Raw genomic sequence first — 24,108 nt, forward strand, 5'->3', positions numbered from 1 at the left:
GTCTAGTGGTCCTACTCTCTGGCTCTCTACCGGCTCCAGAGCTTTTGGCACCATTTCCCAGAATGCTTGGGGTCTGGGGCAGGGACAGAATAGACTGGGAAATACCCACAAAAGACAATGGGGAGCTTCAAATGGAGTAACTTAAATGGACAGATTGCTAGGCCAATGAGTAACCATGACTGCTCAGTTCCTCAGTGAGAGCAGAACTTAGAGACAAAGGGGCTAGTCATGTTACTGGGATGTGGTCAGAGCAGGAGCCAAGTCTAGTGATTAGAACAGGAGTCAGGAGCCAGATTCTATGATAAGAACAAGAGACAGAGGCCAGATGCCAAAGGTCAAGAAACAGAGCCATGGGTCAGAACCAGGTTACCTGGTCTGAGGTAAGGCAGGAGTAGGGCTGGGACCAAGGCTAAAACCAAGCATGCACAGGAGGCATATCAGCTATGGGCAAAACTTTTAAGTTGTCACTGAATTACCACTGCTGGGTTTAAAAGAGGCAGTCTGCTACGGTGACCAGATAGCAAGTGTGAAAAATCGAGACAGGATGTGCGGGTAATAGGCACTTGTATAAGAAAAAGTCCTGAATATTGGCACTGTCCCTATCAAATTGGTACATCTGGTCACCCTACAGTCAGCTGACTCTTCTGACCAATCAGGTGGTGTAGCCAATCAGGCAGCCTACTTCAGGCCAGCTGCCTATTTGGTTGCCTGGAGACTGGCTCCACTGCAGGCCATACTTCCAGAGTGCCTCTGCTGAAGGCCCTGATTCCTGGCATTAGTTTTGGTTTCATTTTTGGGATGTTTGAGAATGGGGCTGAAAGAGAAGCAGCAAAGCCTGCAGAGTCTCTAATCAAATCACACAAAAGGAGACGTTGAACTATTGTGGGATATAGTATTTCGTATTCCGACTAACAGGGAGAAATTGGTAGTGAATCTGAGGGAAGGCAATTTGGATGAAAGTGACCATGAAGTGATAGATTTAATGATTCTAAGAAAAGGGACACGTGAGAACAGAGGAATAAGAACAATGGACTCTGAAAAGGCAGACTTCAACAGACTTGGAGAACAGGTAGGTAAGGTCCAATGAAAATAAAATCTAAGGGAAAAGGAGTCCAGGAAAGCAGTTTCTTAAGGAGACAATATTAAAGGCACAACTGCAAGCTATCCCAATGTGAATGAAAGATAGGAAGAATGACAAGAGGTCAATATTGCTGCATCAGGAGCTTTTTAATGACCTGAGAGATCAGCAGGAAAAGTGGAAACATGGATGAATTGCTAAGGAGGAGTACAAGAGAATAGCACAAGCATTTAGGGACAAAAATCAGAAAGGCTAAGGCATAAAATGAGTTACATCTAGCAAGGGACATAAAAGGCAATAAGAAGGGGTTCTATGAACACATTAGGAGCAAAAGAAAGATGAAGAAAAGTGTAGGCCCTCTGTGGGGGAAGGAGAGCTAATAATTGATGACATCAAGATCACTGAGGTATATAACGCCTATTTTGATTCAGTCTTCACTAAATTCAATACCTGGAAAGATAAAGGAAAAAATTATTTAAAAAATCAATTAGTAAGCATCTAGGGGATAATAGGGCATAAGACATAGCTTGCATGGACTTGTCAAAAACAAAGAATGCCAAACCAACCTAATTTCCTTCTTTGTCAAAGTTACTAGCCTTGAGGATCGGGGGAAATGGTAGATGTGATATATCTTGATTTAGTAAGGCTTTTGATATAATCCCTTATGACTTTTCATACATAAACTAGGGAAATATAGTCTAAATGAAACTAGTATAAGGTGCGTGCACAACTGTTTGAAAGACTACTTATAGAGACGTTATCAATGGTTCACTGTCAAACATGGTAGATGGATCTAGTGGGGTTCTGCAACCCTGTCAGTCCTGGGTTTGATACAATTTAATATTTTCATTAATGAGTTTGACAAGGGAGTGGAGAATGTTTCTAAAATTTGCAGATAACACCAAGCTGGGAAGGGTTGCAAGAATTTTAGAGGAGTGGATTAGAATTCAAAATGACCTTGACAAATTGGAGAATTGGTCTGAAATCAACACGATGAAAATTCAATAAAGAAATGTGCAAAGTATTTAACTTGGGAAGAAGTAATCAAATGCAGAATAACAAAATGGGGAATGACTGACTAGGTGGTACTACTGCTGAACATGATCTGAGGTTTATAGAGGATCACAAATTAAATTATGATCCAACAGTGTAATACAGGTGTGAAAAAAGGCTAATATCATTCTGGCTAATATATTTATTAACAGGAGTGTCGTATGGAACACATAGGAGGTAACTGTCCCACTCTTCTTTGTAATGGTGAGGCCTCAGCTGTCCAATTGTGGGTGCTAACTTTAGGTCAAACAGGACAGAGTCCAGAGGAGAGCAACAACGATGATAAAAGGTTTAAAAAACCTGACTTATGAGGAAAGATTTAAAAAACTGGGCATGCTTAGATTTGAGAATCGAAGACTGAGTGCGGAACTGATTACAGCCTTCAAATATGTTAATGGCTGTTTTAAAGAGGATGGGGATAAGTTGTTCTTCATGTCCACTGAAGGTGGGACCAGAAGTTATGGGCTTAAACTGCAGAAAGGGCGATTTAGGTTAGATATAGGGAAAACTTTCTGACTATAAGGGTAATAGGCTTCCAAGAGAGGCTGTGGATTCCCCATCATTGGAGGTTTTAAAGAACAAGTTGGACAAACACCTGTCAGGGATTGTTTAGGTTTAGTTGGCCCCACCACAGCTCAGTGGACTGGACTTAATGACCTCTCAAGGTCCCTTCCAGCCCTACATTTCTTTGATTCTATGTGATCAGGCAGTTCCAGTGCTGCAGAGACCAGGGAATAGGGATGCAGAAAACTAACCTGATGCTCTCTACCTGGAGCCAGCCAAGACCTCCACAGATCTCCAGGCTGGGGATCCAGGAAAGGACCTGTCCCACTCAGAGGACAGGTAAAGGGTATATATAGTACCTATTTATAAAAAGGGGAATAAAGACAACCATCCGATGAAGTGAGCTGTAGCTCACGAAAGCTTATGCTCAAATAAATTTGTTAGTCTCTAAGGTGCCACAAGTACTCCTTTTCTTTTAACCTAGGGAATTGTGGACCATTCCTTAACTTTGATGCCTAGAATGATAATGCAGCAAATAATTAATCAATTTGTGAGCACCTTGAAGATAATATGGGGATAAGTAACAGTCAACATGGATTTGTCAAGAACAAACCATGTCAAGCCAACCTAATATCCTTCTTTAACATGGTAACAAGACTTGTGGATGGGGGGAGCAGTAGATGTGATATATCTCAACCTACGTAAGGCTTTTGATGCTGTCTCACATGATCTTTTCATAAGCAAAGTAAGGGAAATATAGCCTAGATGAACCTACTAAAAGGTTGGCTCACAACTGGTTGGAGAATGTACTCAGAGTAGTTATCAGTGATTCACAGTCAAGCTGGAAGTATTGAATGGGATCCCACAGGAATCTGTCCTGGGTCCATTTCTATTTAAAATCTTCATAAATGAGAAGGAAAATGACTGAGTGCACTTATAAAGTTTGTGGATGATGCCAAACTGGGTGGGATTGCAAGAACTTTGGAGGACAGGATTAGAATTCTAATGACAAACTGGAGAAATGGTCTGAAATAAACAAGATAAATTCAATAAGGACAAATTCAAAATACTAGACTTGGAAAGGAATAAACAATTGCAAAAATACAAAGTAGGAAATGACTGCCTAGAAAGGAGTACTGCAGAAAAGGATCTGCAGATTATAGTGGATTACAAACTAAATATAAGTACAATGTAATACTGTTGCAAAAAAGCAAACATCATTCTGGGATATATTAGCATGAGTCTTGTAAGCAAGACACAAGAAGTAATTCTTCCACTCTACCCAGGACTGATAAGGCCTTAGCTGGAGTACTGTGTCCAGTTCTGGGCACCACACGTTGGGAAAGATGTGGACAAATTGGAGAAAGTCCAGAGGACAGCAACAAAAATGATCTAAATGTCTCAAAAACATGACCTATGAGGAAAGATTGAAAAAAAGTTTGTTTTTTAATCTGGAGAAGAGAACACTGAGTGGGGGACATGATAGCAGTCTTCAAGTACATAAAAGGTTGTTATAAAGAAGAGGGTGATAAATGGTTCACTTTATCCACCTAGCACAGGACAAGACGTAATAGGCTTAAATTGCAGCAAGGGAGATTTAGGTTAGACGTTAGGAAAAACTTCCTAACTGTAAGGATAGTTAAGCACTGGAACAAATTACCTAGTGAGCTTGTGGAATCTCCATCAGTGGAGGTTTCTAAGAACAGGTTAGACAAACACATGTTGGGGATGATCTAGATGGGTGGTTTTCAACCTCTGGTCCTCAGATGCCTGGGGGTCTGCAGACTATATCTATGATTTCCAAAGGTATCTGCACCTCCATTTGGGGTCTGCAAATGAAAAAAGGTTGAAAATCACTGATCTAGACAATACTCAGACCTGCCTCAGTGCAGAGGACTGGACTAGGTGACTGATTTAGGTCTTACATTTCTATTATGCTATGGCAGGTGTGCCACTGGACAGTTGGAGGAACACTGAAAATGGGCCAACCAAAATTATCCCTCTGGAAAACAGTACTTTGAAAGGGAAAAACTTGTGGGCTGTAAAGACACAGAGGACATTCCAAGAGAGGCCCAGGATAAATAGGGGTGACAATCTTGTTTGTATCATGTGATGCAGGAAGGATTCTGATTCAGGTGGACAAGGCTCCATAGCTCCATTTGCTTTTTCAGAAAAGATTGCTGTAGTCTCATGACATTTGGCCTTTCACCATCCTGTGACTTTTCTCAAAAGTTGCTATACAAGAAAAAATATTTATATTACAGTAGTGCCTTGAGGCTGCAATCGGGTCCCTATTGTGTTAGGTGCTGAACATGCATGTAATTTAAAAAAAAGACAGTCCTGTCCCAAAGAGCTTACCTTTTGGTGTATGATGAGAGGACAAGTGAATACAGTTAGTCGGGGGAGGGAAGAGGACAAGGTACATATGAAGTGAAATGTTTAGTAAAATAAGCAGCAGAGGAAGAGGGTGAATCGAGGCTGATCATTGGCTTGGCAAACCTTCTCTTGTGGTGAGAGAAAGAGCTGAAGAAGTCCAGGGAGGTGGAAAATGCTGAAAGGAGAGCACAGAATCTGAGTCAGTGAAAGAGTGGGAAGTCAGGGTACAGAGGAGAGGACTTTAGAGCAGAGAAGAAGACATGGGTGTTGATGAAAATTATGGAAGGACTGGGTTGGAGAGGGAGGAGAAGGAGTCGTGTGCAGTGTTGAAGGTGATGAAGCGGTGCTCAGCTGGGTAATTCAGCAATGGAGAGTGAGTGAGAGAGACAACCCACGGCTGCAGATGAAACAAAGTTGGGAAGGCAAGGAGACAAGAAGCTAGGAAGGATCAGATGGAAAATGTATCTGTGCAAAGTTCTGAATTATGCAAGCCCCTTCTCCCCCACCCTTATATGACCCTTGATAGTACAGAAACTCCTCATTCTGGATCTCTTGTCTGGAAAGTATCTGTGTCAACATGGACAACTTGCATGTCAATAGGTTCCTACTACCTGGACAGAAACATGGAACAAACATAACAAAGAAGGTCCTGGATGTAGAATCACTGTCCTGCAAACATCAAAGTACAACAAATAATGATCTTATACAAAAACATAAAATCTATACAAAACAATAGTTTATGAATCTTCTCCAAAGCTGCTGTTTTCACAGTAAGTCCATTTTAACTCAATGTGATAGGAGGTGTATGGAAAAGTAAAACTGTATTTTCATGTAGAGGCAAAAATAAATGCAAAGTACTTACACTTAAATATAGAAAATATTGCATAGTTTTTAGCTCAGATAACATGCGTTTTCTAAACACCTATTATAAGAAAGATGATGTAGGTATTTTCTACAGGGATTAAAAGAGAAATACTTTAAACTGGATTATTTTCCTCTGTCTCTCCTTTAATTCTTCCTGGTGGACAACAAACAGAAAAGGCTAGAGCTCAGGTGGGAGGCTCTTTGTCAAGAGGGTATTTGTAATAGGCAGAAGGAAAGTGCAGCAAGGTGAAAAGGGAATAATAACTGAATAGAAGACAGAATGTTCTCTGCTGAAAACTCTGTTAAGTGGAAGCTGAAAGCTAAAAAGGCATAAAAAAGGAGGAAAGCTGAGAGATGCCACCCATGGCAATTAGTTTGAAAGGCTGAGACTAAAGCTGTTGGGAATTTTACACTGGAATAACTTTCTGATGGAAAGTGCAGCTTCCGCAAAATCAAAATTTTCCACAGGACTCTCCATTGGCAAAACTAAAATGGAAAAATTGTTTTGGATTGGTTTGACCCAAATCAGGATATTTCATTTTATTGAACTTACTCTAAAATATTTCTTTTTGAATCAGTGAAAAACAAACAAACAAAAAATCATTGAACTGCATTTTCTTTTTAGCATATTGCCTTCTGGGAGTTGTAGCCCATTGTTTTCCACAGGCTGGGCTCCCTGGAAAACTACATCTCCTACAATACAATGTGGATCAAGCTAGGTGATCCATCAAGGGAATCACATGATATGAGATGCATTATGGGAGATGGAGTCCAACCATGTAACCTGATTTCCCCCAGTTTCCCCTACAGGCCAGGTAGATTATTCTCACGGAAATCAGGATCAGCAGAGGACCCTGGAAGGTGGTGAGAGTTGAAACTCTGTTTCTGACTTTAGGGGTCTGAAAAGACTACTAGAATGGCCAGTTGAGGACACCCACATTTTATCTTTGCTATGCAGCAGTATTGAAGACAGACTTGCCTTTTTAGGGGCTTAGAATACATAAGTACTTAAAAATGTGGTATCTATTGCTTTACCTCACCAGATTCTGGCTGTGTCTTTGGAGCCAGTACTATGTAGTTACTACTGCAACACAAGCAGCAGATTCTTTGAGATTTAAAATAGAAAGAAGAATATACTTTTAGCTCTCACTAGCTATGGTATGAAGCGTGAACCCCTAGTTTTTCTTATCTACTTTGGTCAGTATTATATACCTCAAGGCTATTTTGATACATAGTGCATATGTGAAATGTAAATTGAGATTACTTTTTTGGCAGGTGGAGGGATAGGGTGTTGTGTTGTTTGGTTGATATGGTGAGTAGTAAAATGCTAAAAGAAAAGGAGGACTTGTGGCACCTTTTGGACTAACAAATTTCTTTGAGTATAAGCTTTTGTGGGATAAAACCCACTTCATTGGATGCATGCAGTGGAAAGTACAGTGGGGAGATTTATATACACAGAGAACGTGAAACAATGGGTGTTACCATACACACTGTAATGAGAGTGATCAGGTGAGCTATTACCAGCAGGAGAGAAGAAAAAAAACCTTTTGTAGTGATAATCAAGGTGGGCCATTTCCAGCAGTTGACAAGAACGTGTGAGGAACAGTAGAAGGGAAAAATAAACATGGGAAATAGTTTTACTTTGTAATGACACATCCACTCCCAGTCTTTATTCAAGCCTAATTTAATGGTGTCCAGTTTTCAAATTAATTCCAATTCAGCAGTCTCTCATTGGAGTCTGTTTTTGAAGTTTTTTTGTTGAAGAATTGCCACTTTTAGGTCTGTAATTGAGTGACCAGAGAGACTGAAGTGTTCTCCGACTGGTTTTTGAGTGTTATAATTCTTGACGTCTGATTTGTGTCCATTTATTCTTTTACGTAGAGACTGTCCGGTTTGGCCAATGTACATGTTTATTTCTGCCTCTCCCTCCCACCCCCGCACTGTTCCTCACATGTTCTTGTCAATTGCTGGAAATGGCCACCTTGATTATCACTACAAAAGGTTTTTTTTCTCTCCTGCTGGTAATAGCTCACCGTACCTGATCACTCTCATTACAGCGTGTATGGTAACACCCATTGTTTCATGTTCTCTGTGTATATAAAATCCCCCTACTGTATTTTCCATTGCATGCATCCGATGAAGTGAGCTGTAGCTCACGAAAGCTTATGCTCAAATAAATTTGTTCGTCTCTAAGGTGCCACAAGTACTCCTTTTCTTTTTGCGGATACAGACTAACACAGCTGCTACTCTGAAACCTAGTAAAATGCTGTAATTTGTATTCTTGCTCGAGAATTGTGATGTCCTCTGTTATATGTACTAGTTCAGAGCCAGAGATGTATGCATGCATGGGGTGAGCTTGTTGGCATAGAAGCATATTAGAGGATCCATCAGCTTTTCCCTTGCTCTGCATGAGGTACAATTCTAGAGTTATGTATCAACTAATATGTAAGCTTCAGCAGAAACTGAAGAGCCTGAGTCATGTTCATTGGTGAAAATAAGGAGAAACTTCATTGATGTTAGTCAGATTTTTTTAAGAATAAAGACAATGTAAGGAAGGTCAGATTAGGCCCAGGTATTTTGAGGTTAAAGTTGCTTCTTAAAAGTTAAGAACTTTTTTTTAGCATATATACAGTTTGAGATAGGAATAATTTAAAGTAAGTGAGAACCATTTAATCAATACCCACCTTCCTCCAAGGGCCGCTCCTTGATGCTGAATCACTGAAAGAGGAAAACTCACATTCTGTACTTTTTAAAATAGATTTTTCCAAGTAATGTACTTGGAATGTACTCTTACTTCACAAGAAAATATTTAGAACCTGATAAAGCCAGACATTTATATATCTCTCTTTTATATTCCACCAAAATTGATCTTTTCTAGCAGAAAGTTTAATATCTATGAAACCCCATTTTTCTAATGGGAACATGTTTTGTTTGAAATTTTTTGACCAACCCTACTATTTAGTAGTGTTATGTATTCATTTCCATGTCCTAGGCAGTTGAGTCAATTGGAATTTAAATCTATATTTCTCATCAGCTTTAATTTCTCATCTACAGCTGTCAGACCATACCCAGCTTTTCACTATGGCTGTCAGAACAGATATTAAAATCTGCAACCAAAGTGGCAGAGGTGATGACTACAATGCAGTATGGGTGAGATATTTCCAGGTTCATCTTTCAATATGCAAATCATTCTATAATCTTAAACTTTATGCTTCACACAAATGATTTCCAGATACACTCTGATTAAAAGGTGGGCCTGATCCACAAACTTCAGATCCAAAGACGTAAACCCAAAGTTTGTGAATGTTCACATCTGGGTTTTTGGTTTGTCTCATTATTGAGATGAGGTCCTTTGCAGATTTTATTCTAACAAAACAAAGAAGATGGATTATATCACTTCAAGTATATCTAAGAGCAAAGCACATTAGAATTTGTTAAAACTCCTAGCAAAATGGATCTTCTCATGCTGACAGTGTGTGTTCTACTTGTCACTTAAGTAGACTTCTAAAAGAATAGATGCTGAAAAGATTGCACAATAAGAATGTGGGGGACTTTCCTGATGAATGTGATAAACACCAGTTTCATATTTGTCACTCATATTTTTTAGGGAGCATTTACCACAGACCAAAATTCTGGAAAACCAGTGAAATCTCATAGTTTTTATATGGATATCTGAATGAAAAAAACATGAAACTTCACTGGTCTTTAAGAATTTTGATCTGTGGTAAATGCTCCCTAAAAAGGAAAAGTAATTAAAAGCAAGATAAATAAGAAATAGGAAGTAGGTACTTGATTTATATGTTTGGTAAGTATGGGAGGAATGGAATGTTCTTTTCAGATTTGGAGGGAACTTGTATAAACATAGAGACCTACAAGAAAAAGGTTAGTACCAAGTTCTGGAAGAGGTGCTAATATGAAGATACTGTCTGTAAGGCCCTACCAGAGACCCAGGCCAAGGAGGGTAGGCATTGGAATACCCTGACTACTTGCAAATTCCTTCAAAGAAGAAAACTGGCTAGTTCTAAGGTAAAAATATAACAAAGAGAAAGAAGTGGTGGAGAAAGGCTTTGAAGAGGGTCCCCAACATAGCTTGTAAAGTAGCCACTATGGCAGCCTTAAGAGATTGATAGTGGGAAGTCAGCAGACTCAGCAACATAAAATTATTAAGGATTGTGGTGCCAGAGTGCAAAGTGGAGGGAACAACTGAGAGCCATTGGTTTGGCTTCTACTATGGAAAAGGGTGGTCTGAAGAAAAGATTTAGGGCTTGTCTAGGTAGTGCATTAGTCCGCACCAGAGAAGGGAGACTAATTGTGGTACACGTGTGTTGTGGTCTAACTGGCCCATGTGAATCCTGCGGGCGTGAACTAAAAGTTTTTGTGCGTGTTAATGTAGTCCTGTTTCAAACAAACAGAACTACATGAATAGGGAACTTTTGGTGTATGCCAGCAGGGTCCACGTGGACCAGTAAGCATGTGACATTCTAGTGTACCCTATAGTTTATACACCTTTGCAGTGGTGGACTAATGCACTGTGTAGACGAGAGCTCCAATAGCTGTGTTAACCTGCTTTCAGTTCAGTGATGTAGAGACCAATTGGAAGTGGGGACTCTGCATAGGAATGAAAGCTTAAGCTTGAGGCTTTGCAGAAACTGTTTGCCATATTTAGCTTCTGGGGCTACATTAATTTCTATGGGAGTAGGAAGAGAGCTATGATCTGTGATCATGTAGCTGGGTCAAATTGCTCTTGAAATGGGGACAAGCACTGATTTAAGCTTTCTCTCCTGTAGGTGGCTTTGTTGCTGAGTGGAATTCTGCTCAGTGACTCCCTTCTTACTCACCTATTTCCAGCATGGGTTAAATAGCAGAGTTTTCATATGGTCAAGGATAGAACTTAGCTATTTACAGCACAGAGTTTGACCCAGTTTACTCCCATCTTCTGTTTCTGAATCATCTGTGAACAGACTTCGATTTTTCACAAATTTCTTCTTTCAATTTTTTTTGAGAAATGCTTTCTGCAAACATATTTCAACATATGGATGACTGTGAGCTGTTTGCAACAATTACTGCTTTGAATATTCACTATTTGTACTGTGTAGTTGAGAACCTGCTATTGTTTTTCTTTCCTTAATTGGGTGTCTCCCAGATACACTCAGACCTCTCAACACTGCTGTATAAACACTTCAAATGTAAAAACGTGCAAATATCTATTTGCACACGTCTTTGCAATACTATCTTTTTGTGAAGATTCTTGTGAATAAAATGTCAGTGGCATGAATCCTCATAAAAAGCAACTAAATGGACCCACAAATACTATCAAAGTGAAGTAACAGTTTTTAACTGAATGACAGTTCAAAGTTATTTCTGCAGCATTTGACCTGTCAGGACCTTAGTTTTGTCTCATCTGAAAGACTTCATTTTCAGTAGCACAACTCCTACCACCATGTTGAGGGACTGGTTTTGACCCAGAGGAGAGAGTGCCATTTGTTGCACTGGTAACACACTGTACTTTAGCACCCATCCAAAAACTGACCAGGACCAAGCATGCTTAACTAGAGAGGTCTGAGAAGGCCAAAGAACAAAAAGATACAGGAGAAGCAAGTGAACGAGATTAAATTAAAAGTATGAAGCCCTCCAATGTATTATAGTAATTTCTTCTTCTTTGATGCACTCTAATTTCTGTGTGAGATGTTAAATATACACACAGGCATACTGTACATTGACCTGAAAGTGCATGTGCAGGTAATAATTTTAATTGGGCTGTTGATGTTGTTCATTTGGTTTGGTTTGGTGAGCTGCCCTACTTTTAATGAATCATTATGGCCCAGCTCTGCCTTCAGTTCCCCTGGGTGCGATTCCCATTGAAGTTTGAGTTCAGATTTTATTTAGAACTTTAATTGCATGTGCAGCAGCATGTTTGGCTCTTATGAATATTAGTACTTCTGTATAAAGGCATGGTGTAAATAAAAATGATGTCTTAGTGAGAACATGGCCTTGGTCTGAGTCTGGTTGCCTCATATTATTCTTCTTCCCCTGCTACCTTTCACTTTTTTTAGATGTTTTGCTAATTTGTGTGTATATATAGAAAAAAATCCAGAATGTAGGCACTTTTTCCTAAGTAAATATTGATACATTTTCACAATATTGTCAATTTCTTCATCATTTGGGGATATTTTATGAGGTCTCCTCAATTCTTAGCACTTGTGGGATTAAGCTACATTTAAGTTCAGTTCTTTTAAGAGCAGTGCTGTCATGGACAAAAGTGGGGAATGCCGGATCAATATAAAGGAAGTGGAGGGTTACTTCCTTGTGGATGCACAATTGGGAAGTTGCATCCTTTGTCTTTGTAGCATTCCAAGTTTCTTTTATCAGAGGGGAGGTCCTCAGGTAAAGTTTTCAAGGCGAACTCATGGGACCTGATTCTTCATTCTCTTGCACCTTGTGTGGTCACTTACACCTATACAAAGTGGGTGTAAAATGGTGCCATTTTAATGTAACTCTACAGTGGTGTATATAGTGACCCAAGATGCACGGCAGTGGAGAATCAGGCCCATAGAATGTCTGGAACTCTCTAATCCCCTCCAGTCTCCACAAGAGTGTATAATTTGGCTCCTACCCAGTGTGCTGTGAGTACTGCTCTCCAGACCAGGGCACTGAGGAGACTGAATTGGTATGGTTGTCTTTGCTAACGACTATGAAAACCAACTGATAAAAATATTAATGAGTACAAATCTTTACAAAACAAAAACTATAAACTTTCAGTGCCATCGGCAGCTTTCTATGAATACAGGAAGTTTGAACTGAAAAGGGAGCCTAATGAAATAAATGGGAAATAAACATTCGATAACTGAGAAGCCCAAGGCCAACATTTATATTTTGGATTAAGGCTTTTACCCTACTGAAAAAACATACTGATGAGTTCTCAAAAACATATTGTTTTAAAGGGCCAGACTGGAAACAAACAGACAGTAAATTATAAAGAAAAGAAAAACAAATTAGTTGCAGTATTAGATACACACAGGGTTTTAAAAAAACACTTGGATTGGTTATGACACCTATTTCTTCTTTTATTATTATTTATTATTATATAGAGGACTAAAGATATTACATGGTGCTACTACTGAAATACCAGATTTAAAACAAAAAATATTCCCACATTCCTTTTTGTCACCTTCTTACCTCCACTATCCCGATACACAAGGGTGAGCTGTATTGTTCTGTGAATCATCCCTCTTACGCAAGCCTATGAGACATAGTGGCTAAATATACACATATCCTAGCTCCTCAATTATAGAACTAGGGCTCCAGTCTAGCAAACATGTAAGTATTCCCACTGAAATCACATGCTTAAAGTTAAGCCATTGTTTAAGTGCTTTGTTGGGTTGGTGCCTAAGTGATACTTATTTTGGGCATCATTTTCCCTAGGTGATTGGTAGTAATATAAGATTTGCTTTTCTTTTTTGTAACACTGCATATATAGGTGGCACCACTTTACACTTTATTATAGTCAATAGTTTTTCAAGGTTAATGAATTCATTTACAAGTACACTTAAAGACAATGCCATCTTTTTCTCATTGAATTGCATGGCCATACTCTCACTGGGTTCCGTGGGAGCAGGACTGAATTCATGGGGCTAGATTTTCAGAGGTATGCAGGCACCTCTGCAAGTAGCTGTGTCTTAAGGAGACGTGTATTTTTTGGTTGTGACTATACTATAATACTTTTATCCTATGTAGGAGCTTTAATTATGGGGGATAATGAATTATTAGTTAGATGTAAACTTAACTTGCTCCATTAGGAGTTTTAAACTGTGCTATGAATTGCTGGAAAGGTCACTTTCCTCAAATTTTCAGTAAGGTCTGAATGTAACAAAGGATGAATTGTCTCCATACAAATAACGAAGAAGCAAACATACATTTTTATACATTGACTAGACTTACTAATTGTAACTGATAAAATTACAGTTAAATAATTAAGTGCTAAAATATAACTTACTCTCATGTTATTTACATAAATAACTCCACTTCTATATTAAGCTGTGTGTTATATATGTCTGTTTTCATGTTGGTGAGTGCCACTTCTTGACACATTCGGTTTGACTGAAAAGAACATGAGGTTCATATGAGCGGTTATATTCCAACCACTTACAAGTATCTTCAAGAAGAAGAACTTAAATTTTAGTTCAGATCTGAAAATGTAAATGGTATCATGGAGTCTGGTATTTGGTTTTCAGTCTCCAGATAACATTTGCTCAGTATACAAGAAGTTACTTGGTGTTGGGAATTTGTTTTTAGCTTCCAGCACCTTTAACTCATTCTGGCATCTGAAAGTCAAGCTGTGTATTTTCTTGGTCTAACTTTATTTAACACTGTCCCAAACTAGACACATTATGAGCTCATATCTCACTTACTTCTTCACTACACCTAATAACAATTTAAATTATACCTAATTTAATTGGTCCAGAGTTACTGCTGATGAACCACAAGCAAGAAAGCACCTGGTTTGACTCTCAGATCCCACGTTGAGATTGCAAGGTTTACAGTTTGGAAAGCATTTTTTAAAAAGATCCCTTCTGATTAGCAAATAATCCAATTTGACTGGAAGTCATTGAAAGACAATAAACACAAAGCCGGTCATGTCATTTTTTTAAAGAGTAAAAATGTGTTTTAACAGAGCAAATGGCTTGTTGTTTTTGGAAACTATGATGCCTTTGCTACTTCTCCCACTTACAGGTGCACCCCTGTAAAAGCCAGTATTGGGTTTTCTGGTGGGTTCAGTTGAGGTAAGCAAAGTGTCACAAGCTGAATATAATCATTTCCTAGCACCTTCATTGATTTTTTTTACTTTGATTATCAAGTATGACTTTTGCTGAAAGAGATACCAAATTCTATAAAATTGTACTAAGCAATGCTATTTTCTAACTTGCTTGCAGAAAATGGCAATATTTTGCTCGCTTCCCTTTCCATGGGCACAAAATTTATTGTAAGGCCATTTCTGTACTTTAATACAGAAATAATTAAGAAATTATACTTAGGTAGGATTTTGTGAACATTAACTAGTTAATGTAGTTCTCAAAACATATATGTGAATCAGATACATTTAATTATTCCGATTTAACCTATAGGAAGACTGAGACAGAAACTAGGTAATCACAGGTTCACAGGGGGAGCTGATTGTCAACTAGGATTTTTGAGCAGTTCCTGATACTCTGGAACAACACCATTTTTAATGTACCATTTATATAGGAATTGCTTTGCCACTGCAAACTGCTTTGAGATTTGGGGGTTCTAGGTACTCCCCTAAACGAACTGTGTATTGAGGTTTCTTTGTGAAATGGGGATAAAAAGATCAAAACATTAGAGGCACAGTCCTAGCCCAGCTGAAATCAATGGTTGTTACTGACTTCTTTGGGGTCTCAATTTCACTCTAGGAATGGGATTTTCAAAACCAGTCAATGTCATCCTAACTCTGCTCCCACTGAAGTCATTGGAATTTCTGCCAATGACTTCAAGGGAAGCAGAGTTAAGTCATCACTAAGCACTTCAGAAAATCCCACCCTAAACAGATTTCTCGTTTTGTTTTTGTTTTCTCCTTTCTACATTTTAAGTGACTTTAGTGCTGGTGAAATGCACAGAATTGACAGTTTAGGAAACAGAGAGAGACAAGGTGGCTGAGGTACTCGCTCTTCTTGGACCAACTTCTGTTTGAAGAGAGAGACAAGCTTGGGAGCTTATACAGAAATGAAGAAGAGCTCTGAGTAAGCTTGAAAGCTTGTCTCTCTCTTCAAACAGAAATTGGTCCAAGAAGAGCGAGTACCTCAGCCACCTTGTCTCTCTAATATCCTGGGGCCCGCACGGCTGCAACAGCACTGCATAGTTCAGGAAGCTGACATCTCTCAGTCACAGACTAGCATAGGCAGCAGCAGCATAAGTTTTTTAGGTACTGCCCAACCTTTGTGCATCTTAATTGGAGGGACTCACTTGTAGTGGGTGAGAGGGTTGTGAGGTCTCCGGCTGTTCAAACCCAGTGAGAATGCCAGTTGTGATGGGGACACATGATCTGTACAAACTGGGTTGAGAACCACCAGCCTGTTAGCTGAGAGCTGTTGTACAACCATCTGCTGGTAAAAATAGCTTTCTGCCACGACCATCCCTTATCAGGATTCGCATCTGCAAAGTGAGAGCTTCCATAGCTTTCTCCAGTCTCTCACTTAACGTACTCTCTGATTGATCCAGAAAGGTTCTTAATACTTTATTAATTTACCAAACTCTTAGAAATAATCTCTTCGAAGTCAGGATTTTTTTCAGAAGAATTCAAACATTTTCCCTTGAATAATTTCTCTTCCCCTTTCAAATCCTGTCGGTGGTCACTGGAGTACTTGAAAACATGTTAACCAAAATTTCCACCTGATGGAAAGGAATAATCCCTTCAAAATCTGAGCATCAATAAAACCTCCAGTCTGATATTGGTGAAAATAGCCGGCATATTACGTACTTCTCTGAAAATAGCAGTTGTTAGTTTAAAAAAATTTAACCTATAGCTTGAAATTTTGAAATACATTCTCCTTTTCCTACCAGAAGCTTCACTGTCAGTTACTAAGTAAAACCATCATTAATCACAAGTAGCTACAGTCATGTGGTGACTGTAATTTGGTCACAATGAACAAAAGACAAATGATATAGAATACTATTAGCAGTGATGGTTTTAATGTAGACATTTATCACTGATTTAGGTTCACTTGATATGACTTTGAGATAAAAAGAGGGAAAAAATTGCCTAGCTGTTGAAAATTTTATTGCTATTAAATCATAATTTTGGCTAAAATGTTCAAATAAGACTGGCAGAGTTTTCCTTTATCATTTTTCTTTCCTAAAAGACAAAATTACAGAGGACTCAGAAGAAACCAGATGCAGTGCAATTAGAAAAGTGAATGTTGATTAGTTGTCATCTATCTAATTGCTAATAATAGAAACAGAGTTTTTTGGCAAGCTATCTATTTATAGGAGTCACAAGGCTTATCCAGCTCATCAGAACAGGTAAGATGCTATCAGAGCAAAGAGGGGCGGGGGAGATCACAACACACTTTCAGTAAAGGCTCCCCCCGCCCATAACATTCATTCAAATAGCACTGCATAACAATTCCATTGCCACAGAGACTGATGACACCCTTAACACAATCTTTGTTATCTAATTTTTGTTCCAAGATACTATCCAGCAGCATAAGACAAATTGTAATTTAGTGTGTCAAAAAGAAAAAAGCACAAACAAAACATTTGCATCCTTTCCTTGTAGGATATCCTTTTATGTTGTGTGATAAAACTCCTTTCCTAGACATAAATTTAAAGCTTAAACTTAAAATTTGGCAGGTGAAATACAGGACTTAGCATACAAATGCATCTGTAATTCAAAACTGTCATTAAACACTGAGCATGACCTCTAGCTCACTCTCTGATAATAATATTTGGACTTGTGCCCTAATTCCCCATCAAGCAAAAAATGTCATATTATAAGTATATTAGTATCCATTGTCATTTTTCTTCTGGCTTAGACACTAAGTGTGAAATCCACCAGGTCCATTTGTGGCTTCACAAGGACCAAAACATAATGAATCTGCCTTAGTTGGCTGTGCAGGTGAAGCCACTATGTCCTGAAAAGCTGAGCTGATAAAGTGACATCATCCGAGGGATTGTGGAAGGGAGAGTTAGGACAAGTTAGCAGAGCGGCAGAGACATAGCCAATGGGTTTGTAAATGGAACAAATCTGCAGGTCACAAATGCCATATGTACACAAAGGTTTGTGGTAATGAATTCAGCCCTCTGAGTTGTTTGATATGAGTGAGATGTATGACTGGGTGTCATCCACTTGCCATAACACTAAACCTCTGCATCTCTAGATTAGATGAGGTGAAAGAAAGAATCCTTGCAGGACACCATAGTGAATGAGATTAACCCCCCAGGTATATATAAATGACTATGAAATTACATGCACTGTACAACTTTAACTGTTGGTTAGTCTCAGACATTCACAAATAAAGTGGCAGTCTAATTAAGCCTTATCCAGTGTCTCCTGTCCTTCTTCCGGCATAGCCAGACAAAGAAAGGATTCTTGCAGGACTCCATAGTGAAGAGCCTAAGAGATATGTCTCAAATCTTTGATAGTGTATATTTGGAAAAATCCTTTAGAATCTTTAGAATTCAATAGAAAATAAGACTCTTTCTATAGGTCTTTGGGCCATCCTTTGAAATTTAATAGAAAATTATATCCCTTTTATAGGATTTTAGAGGATGGTTTAAAAATATAAGGCTTATAGAAGAGAGAGATCATTCTCTATTAAATTCTATAGGTGTTTACAGTAATTTCTATACAACCTTGTTTGTTTTACCCCTATTCAAATTCTTCAGGACTTTTTCATAAGGGTGTAACCTTATAGTGCCGTCATTATTTAATAAACAGCAATATAGTGTTTATTCTACATACTACTTTGTATATGGCATCTCTGAGCATTTTCATGGCTACTGATTACTGAAGCTGAACTCAACCAATAGTCAATTTAAGACTTCTTAGTTTGTTTTTAGTAGATAAGGTTTTCTTATTCATTGTATGTACTACATAATTTTTATTATTCTATTTGTCAAAACATATTTAAAATTTCTTTTTACCATTTCTAAAAAAATTACTTTGCAATACTTTACTCTTGGGCATATTTTTAGCTTTGAAATAAGCTGTGAAATGCAGCATGGGTAAAATAGAATAACCTTTAAGATCCCTGGTAGCGGCCACTGAAATGAACCTTCAGAATCATTGTTTTCTCTTTCCTGAAGGACTCCCTGAGGATTACATTGAAAACAATTCTATCTTGCTATCTAACACAGTTCATATAACAACTCAAACCTAGAGTGACATTGGTGAACTCCTGTGGTGTATTACGCTGGATAATACTGTATATACTGTACATCAAGGCATTTGAGGATTCTTATCCTTCACATATAGGTTTCTAAGAGCTCTAGTTGCCTCACAAGATGGGAAAAGGATAACGCCTAAGGGGTAGTGCCGTGCATAATATCTCCTGGGCACTAGGAGTAGCATGGGTTGTGGGGAAGGTGCTCTTTGCTCCATCTTTAAAAAGATATAGCAAATACTCACCCAGTGCAGCTCTGTTGATGCACAGGGTGATGGAGCTATGGCCCCATCTCACCCAGAAATGCTCCCTGCATCCCCAGTTCACTAAAGCCAAATTCCACCTGTTCTGGGATGTCAGAATTTGGCCTATAATAGGTGTGTATATTCTCAAATAATACAAGTCACTGTATAAAAAAATACAAAAAAACACCTTCACACAATGTTGTGACTTTCCAAATATTCAAACACCCGATGCTGTAAAATTAGATTTTTAGCTCCTCCATTGACAATGGGTTGGGTAATTTGGACATGAAGCTCTGGAGATGTTTGCACATTGTGCAGTACATGTGCTTTTGGTGCTGTTTCAGGCCCCATCACTCTATGAAGATTGTATTAGTCTATGGAAAGGATATGCTTCAGGTGGTGCAGTCACACTTTCCCCAAAACGAGAGCTGCTGACTAGAGTTGACTGGGAATTTTTTAACAAAATGGTGTCAAAAAATTCCCAATCTGTCCAAACTGAAACATATAGCCCAGAGCGCTCTCCTGAGATGTAGGACAAGCATGATCAAGACGCTGTTCTGCCTGATTCAGAGCAGGGACTTGAATCTAGTTCTTTCACATCTGAGGTTAGTTCCCTAATCACATGGCTATTCTGGAGTAGATGTCACACACTAAATTTTTTTCATGAAAAAATTCAAAAAATCAGTTGCATATTTGTTCTAATGTGGAATCAAAAACAAATTTGAAAACCTAAATTTTTCACCCAATGGATTCTTGTTTTCCAGCCATCCCTACCATTGGGTCATTTTAATGGAAGAGTGGGGTGAAATGAGGTGGGAGTGGAATTGCTCTGAAATGCTTTCTTTTCATTTTTTTTTTTTTTGGGTGAAAACTTTAGTTGGTGGTGAAGAAAAATGAGCACTGCACAATTCTGCCTATTCAGAGATTATTCCAAGATATAGGCCTAAATTATTTCTTGATAAGACTGCAATTGGATCCACATGAGTGGACCCTGGGCCTGATATGGATCCAATTGTGGAATGGGAGCACTGATGGCTCTTTCAAGACAAACTTGCCTTTGGATGCATTCATTTTTGTCTGATTGACCTCAGGGAAATCTGCCATTGGGGATCCAATCACAGAGTTCAGTCCACACAGTGCATAAGAGAGTGGGTTAGTCAACAGCCGTCAATAGCAGTGAGTGGAAAAAAACCCAAACAATTTCTAAGCTTTAAAGTCTTACTAAAACATTTAGCAGTATATTTTTTGCTTCTATATTTTTTCTTGTCACTGCTGCAAGCATGATTTATCTAAAGAGAGTCTGTGTCCAGTGCAGAAATATAGACTAAGTTGTGCAATCTGTTCTGAGCTATGTTGCTTGCTGTGTACATCAATGAATAATATTCACTTTACACTCAGACAGAAATTCTCAATAAGCACAGAAGTCTCAGGGCAATAAAAACCCACAATCTAATTCTAAAAATGTTTTAAGTTGTCTGGTAAAGGTATCTAGTACTCTGTGTGTGGTGGCATACTTTCATTCTTCACTTATGGTAGGTCTTGACTGCTGTAGGCCACAATGCTTTCACCCCTCCATAAACCCAGAACAATAGGGTAAATTATTGGCACCTGCATCTGTAATAGTAAAGATCCTTTTTTAGATGCTGGATTAAAATAACTGTTAGAATAACATGAGTCTTAGGTGTATTTAAGGGCTTTGGAACTGTGTAACTGCAAGAAGTTGGCACTGTGATTGACAATTATTGCTAATAGGTTTAACCTATGCCAAAGTCTCTAAGCAGGAAAATTGCCTACACAAGAAAGTTCAACCCAAGAAATGTATGCAGCTTTAAAGTACCATGGGAAAGATTCATAATGACCTGTATATTTTCCACCAGTGATTACCACATCTGAGGGGAGGATGCTGTTCAGGTTATGCACTTGGATCTTTATAGAAAGTGGCACTTTAATTCCTACCTTTATCATCTTCACTGGCTTCCTACCCATCATAGAATCTGAATAAAAATTCCTCTCAAAGCTGTCTCCATAGACTCATTCACCACCTACTTCTGAGAGCTCCAGATATATCATTCTGTTCTTCCAGTATTTCCAATTTTATCCCACACAGTTGGGGATGGGGTCATTTTTTCGGTTACCTCTGTTTCATACTCATCTCTCACCTGACTTCACATTGAATTGACGCCTTTCTCTCAGATAGCAGTATATTTTCCAAGTGATGAAAGGTTGTGTTTCCGGTTATTGATTGTGGCCAGTGTGAACTACAAATGGTTTCTGGGGTATTTTTAGAAACTTTATGAATGTAATAAAAAATCATTGGAATCTGGTCCCTTCTGTTGAAAATAAAATCCATCCCTACTGAACAAAAGCTTTTGAGGAGTCTAGGCCTCAACAATGAATTAAAGTCAAGAGCCACCAACTTTTATGAGACTGGTATCTAACATACCACAGTCCATCCTGATGCTTAGATTTAGGTTAAGTATGATATCACAAAATGTTTGGTAACTATTGGCAAATTCTACCCTTTCAGTGGTGATAAGAGGGAGTATGTGTAGTTATAGCCTGAAAAGAATACTTTTTACCATGGTGCATGGGAATTTTAATATGTACTTCCTATAAATATTTGTGGGCACTAATTTATATTATAAGATCTAAACCTGCAGACCTTACTCATGTAAAATGTCCATTGCATTCCCCATAAGCTTGCTTGAACAGGGACTGGGGCCATGTATTGTGTAACTGGTTTTTAAGCAATGAACTCAACGTTGGGTTCTACTCGAAAGTCAATGGCATGGTGCAGCCTTCAGTAAAGGCTTCAGGATTGAGCTAAAAGTGTACTGCTATTTGTTTGTTCAAAGACTGAAGGATGTGTTTACTGAGGCACAAATGGCAAGAGGGTTATATATTGAAACTACAGGTGGGTTCTGTGTGGATCTATAGTTGTGCCCACACAGCTTCTTCTTCAGATTAATGCTTTCAACTTTTTTAAAAGGCCACTGCTGTGACAACATAAAATACATTTTTTAAAAAGCCCAGCATCTTATTTATTTGGTAAACCTCTTAATTAAAAATATTATGATGTGATTCGTTTTTCTTTGAAGATCTTAGAATGAACAAGTGGATTAAAGATAATGATTTTACTTCTAATGAAGTAGATTATCTTCTTGACTTACATCATACTTATTTAATAGCCTATATTTACTTGTTTCAAGAAATTCTTCTAGTAATATGTATTATACATAGAAATGATATAACGTAACATAATATCACCCAAGCTATTCATTTTGTTTAAATTTAAAAAAAGCATTATTTAAAAAATACTTTAAAAGAAAATAACTTTAAGAATTTATAGCCTATTTAAGAAATACAGCAGGCAGTTCTTAAGTTGAAATTGAAACGTGCAAATTACAGTACTAGAGTGGCATGTCCACGGATTTATATTTTTGCAGCATTTCTGAGAAATCTGGACAACCCTTGATGCAAAATATCTTCATCTCTCAAAATGTCTACAAATAAATAAAAAGCCGCTTTGGCTCAACAGTTCCTGATTTGTGAATTATGGGAAAGCCAGAGAGGAGATTTTCCCCTAGAGGCCAGTGGATTAAGCGATCCTCAATCTAAAACCTTCTTGGCTCTCTGCCACTGAGTGACTTTAACAATAATTTGCACTTATAGAACACTTTGCAAACATTATTAAAGTTATGTCTTTCTTCATGTCTGTGGGAAAGGTAAATATCATGCCATATTCATTAGAAAGTGTAGGCAGATTTAGGTAGGCACTAGGTAGAATATAATTAACCATTAATTTTCCTTGTGTATAGTATTTTTCCCTCATTTGTTCTTTCCATGGAAACAGAAATTGTCGTCTTGCTTAAGAGATATTATTACCCTACTGTTTTGCTTGTCCTAAAGTCATCAGACCTTAAAAGTTATTCACAAAATGGATACACCAGATTTAAAATGGTCTAACTCTTTGGAAATTATAATCTCATGGTAGATCAGGCTCCCCATCTTCTGTCTGGGGCATCATTATCATTTTCACACTAATCGTATAGGCTCCCACAATCAATGAGTGCTTTAGTACAGTGGTTCTGTCAGTGGAATATTGCTATGTATGCATTAGGGGGTAGTTAAGACTGAATGTCACAACTTGCCATTTCCTTGTTTTTATAGGCGTGTATTGGAGTTGTGGGGGAGGGGGGCAATGTTGCCTTTATTCAATCTGTATTCCCTTTAAGATTTTCTTTATGGAGTAGATACAGAGCACAGAATCCATCTTCATTGTATTCTCTGTTCTATATATACTGTATGCCAATGTCTTTTTCCATTGAAACAGCATAATTCTGAAATCAGCATGCTATAGAAATTCAAAATTCTTGACAACGCGTTCTTGACAATTGCATTTGTTGTGGAAATGTAGAACTTTTTTGCATTAAATGATACTACTGTGTATCTATTTGACCTATTGCATTAGGCACCAAAAATAGAGCCAGAATTCTAGAAACCCTAATCCAGTTTAAGGTATCTGGGTGGTACTAGATTGCAAACAGTAATAATAGTCTCAATCATTTTACAACAACGGTGTCATTCAGTTAAGGATCTACACCCTTCCTCTCCATCTTGCTAGTAACTTCTCTTATTGTCACTACTAGACATTAGCAGAACTTTTAAAATATTTTTGATTTTTCATTTGGTATTTTTAATGTGAATATAAATGTTTCAATATGTAGTCACTATATTCAGTCACTATATTCAGTAATTTCTTTTTTAAAGTTTATTGTTACCATGGGTGTAATACCAAACTATTAATTTACTGATATATTCTGTTGATTGATGTTTAGTTTGTGTCAAAATATGTATCTATTAGCTTAGAGGATGTCTGATTCCTATGCTAATATTAGGATTGGATTAAGGGAGAAGGACATTTGGCCTTTGATGCCATCTGCTAAATGTTATCACTTATTTTTAGTACTTGGCTATATATAATCCGTGTTTTTTAAAGTATAATTTTCATTTAAACTTCAGTTAAAGCAGAAAAATGGAAATATTCACATAAAATCAGTAGTTTATTATTTAGTTTATTAAAATTCCACAT

At 38.0% G+C, this 24,108-nt stretch overlaps 1 long non-coding RNA gene across 2 annotated transcripts in view; it reads left to right on the forward strand.

Moving 5' to 3' along the window:
• Positions 1–820: 820 nt before the first annotated feature.
• Positions 821–24,108, forward strand: part of LOC144262135 (uncharacterized) — a 105,747-nt gene continuing 82,459 nt past the window's right edge. The window contains exons 1-3 of one of the 2 annotated variants that reach the window (XR_013345492.1): positions 821–1,069; positions 8,930–9,025; positions 10,663–10,935. This is a non-coding gene — a long non-coding RNA (uncharacterized LOC144262135). Of the gene's footprint in view, positions 1,070–8,929; positions 9,026–10,662; positions 10,936–24,108 lie in introns of those variants that run through there. The other variant, XR_013345491.1, reaches the window with a different exon arrangement.

This window comes from Eretmochelys imbricata, chromosome 3, assembly GCF_965152235.1.
Source record: "Eretmochelys imbricata isolate rEreImb1 chromosome 3, rEreImb1.hap1, whole genome shotgun sequence".
NCBI classification, from domain to species: domain Eukaryota; kingdom Metazoa; phylum Chordata; order Testudines; family Cheloniidae; genus Eretmochelys; species Eretmochelys imbricata.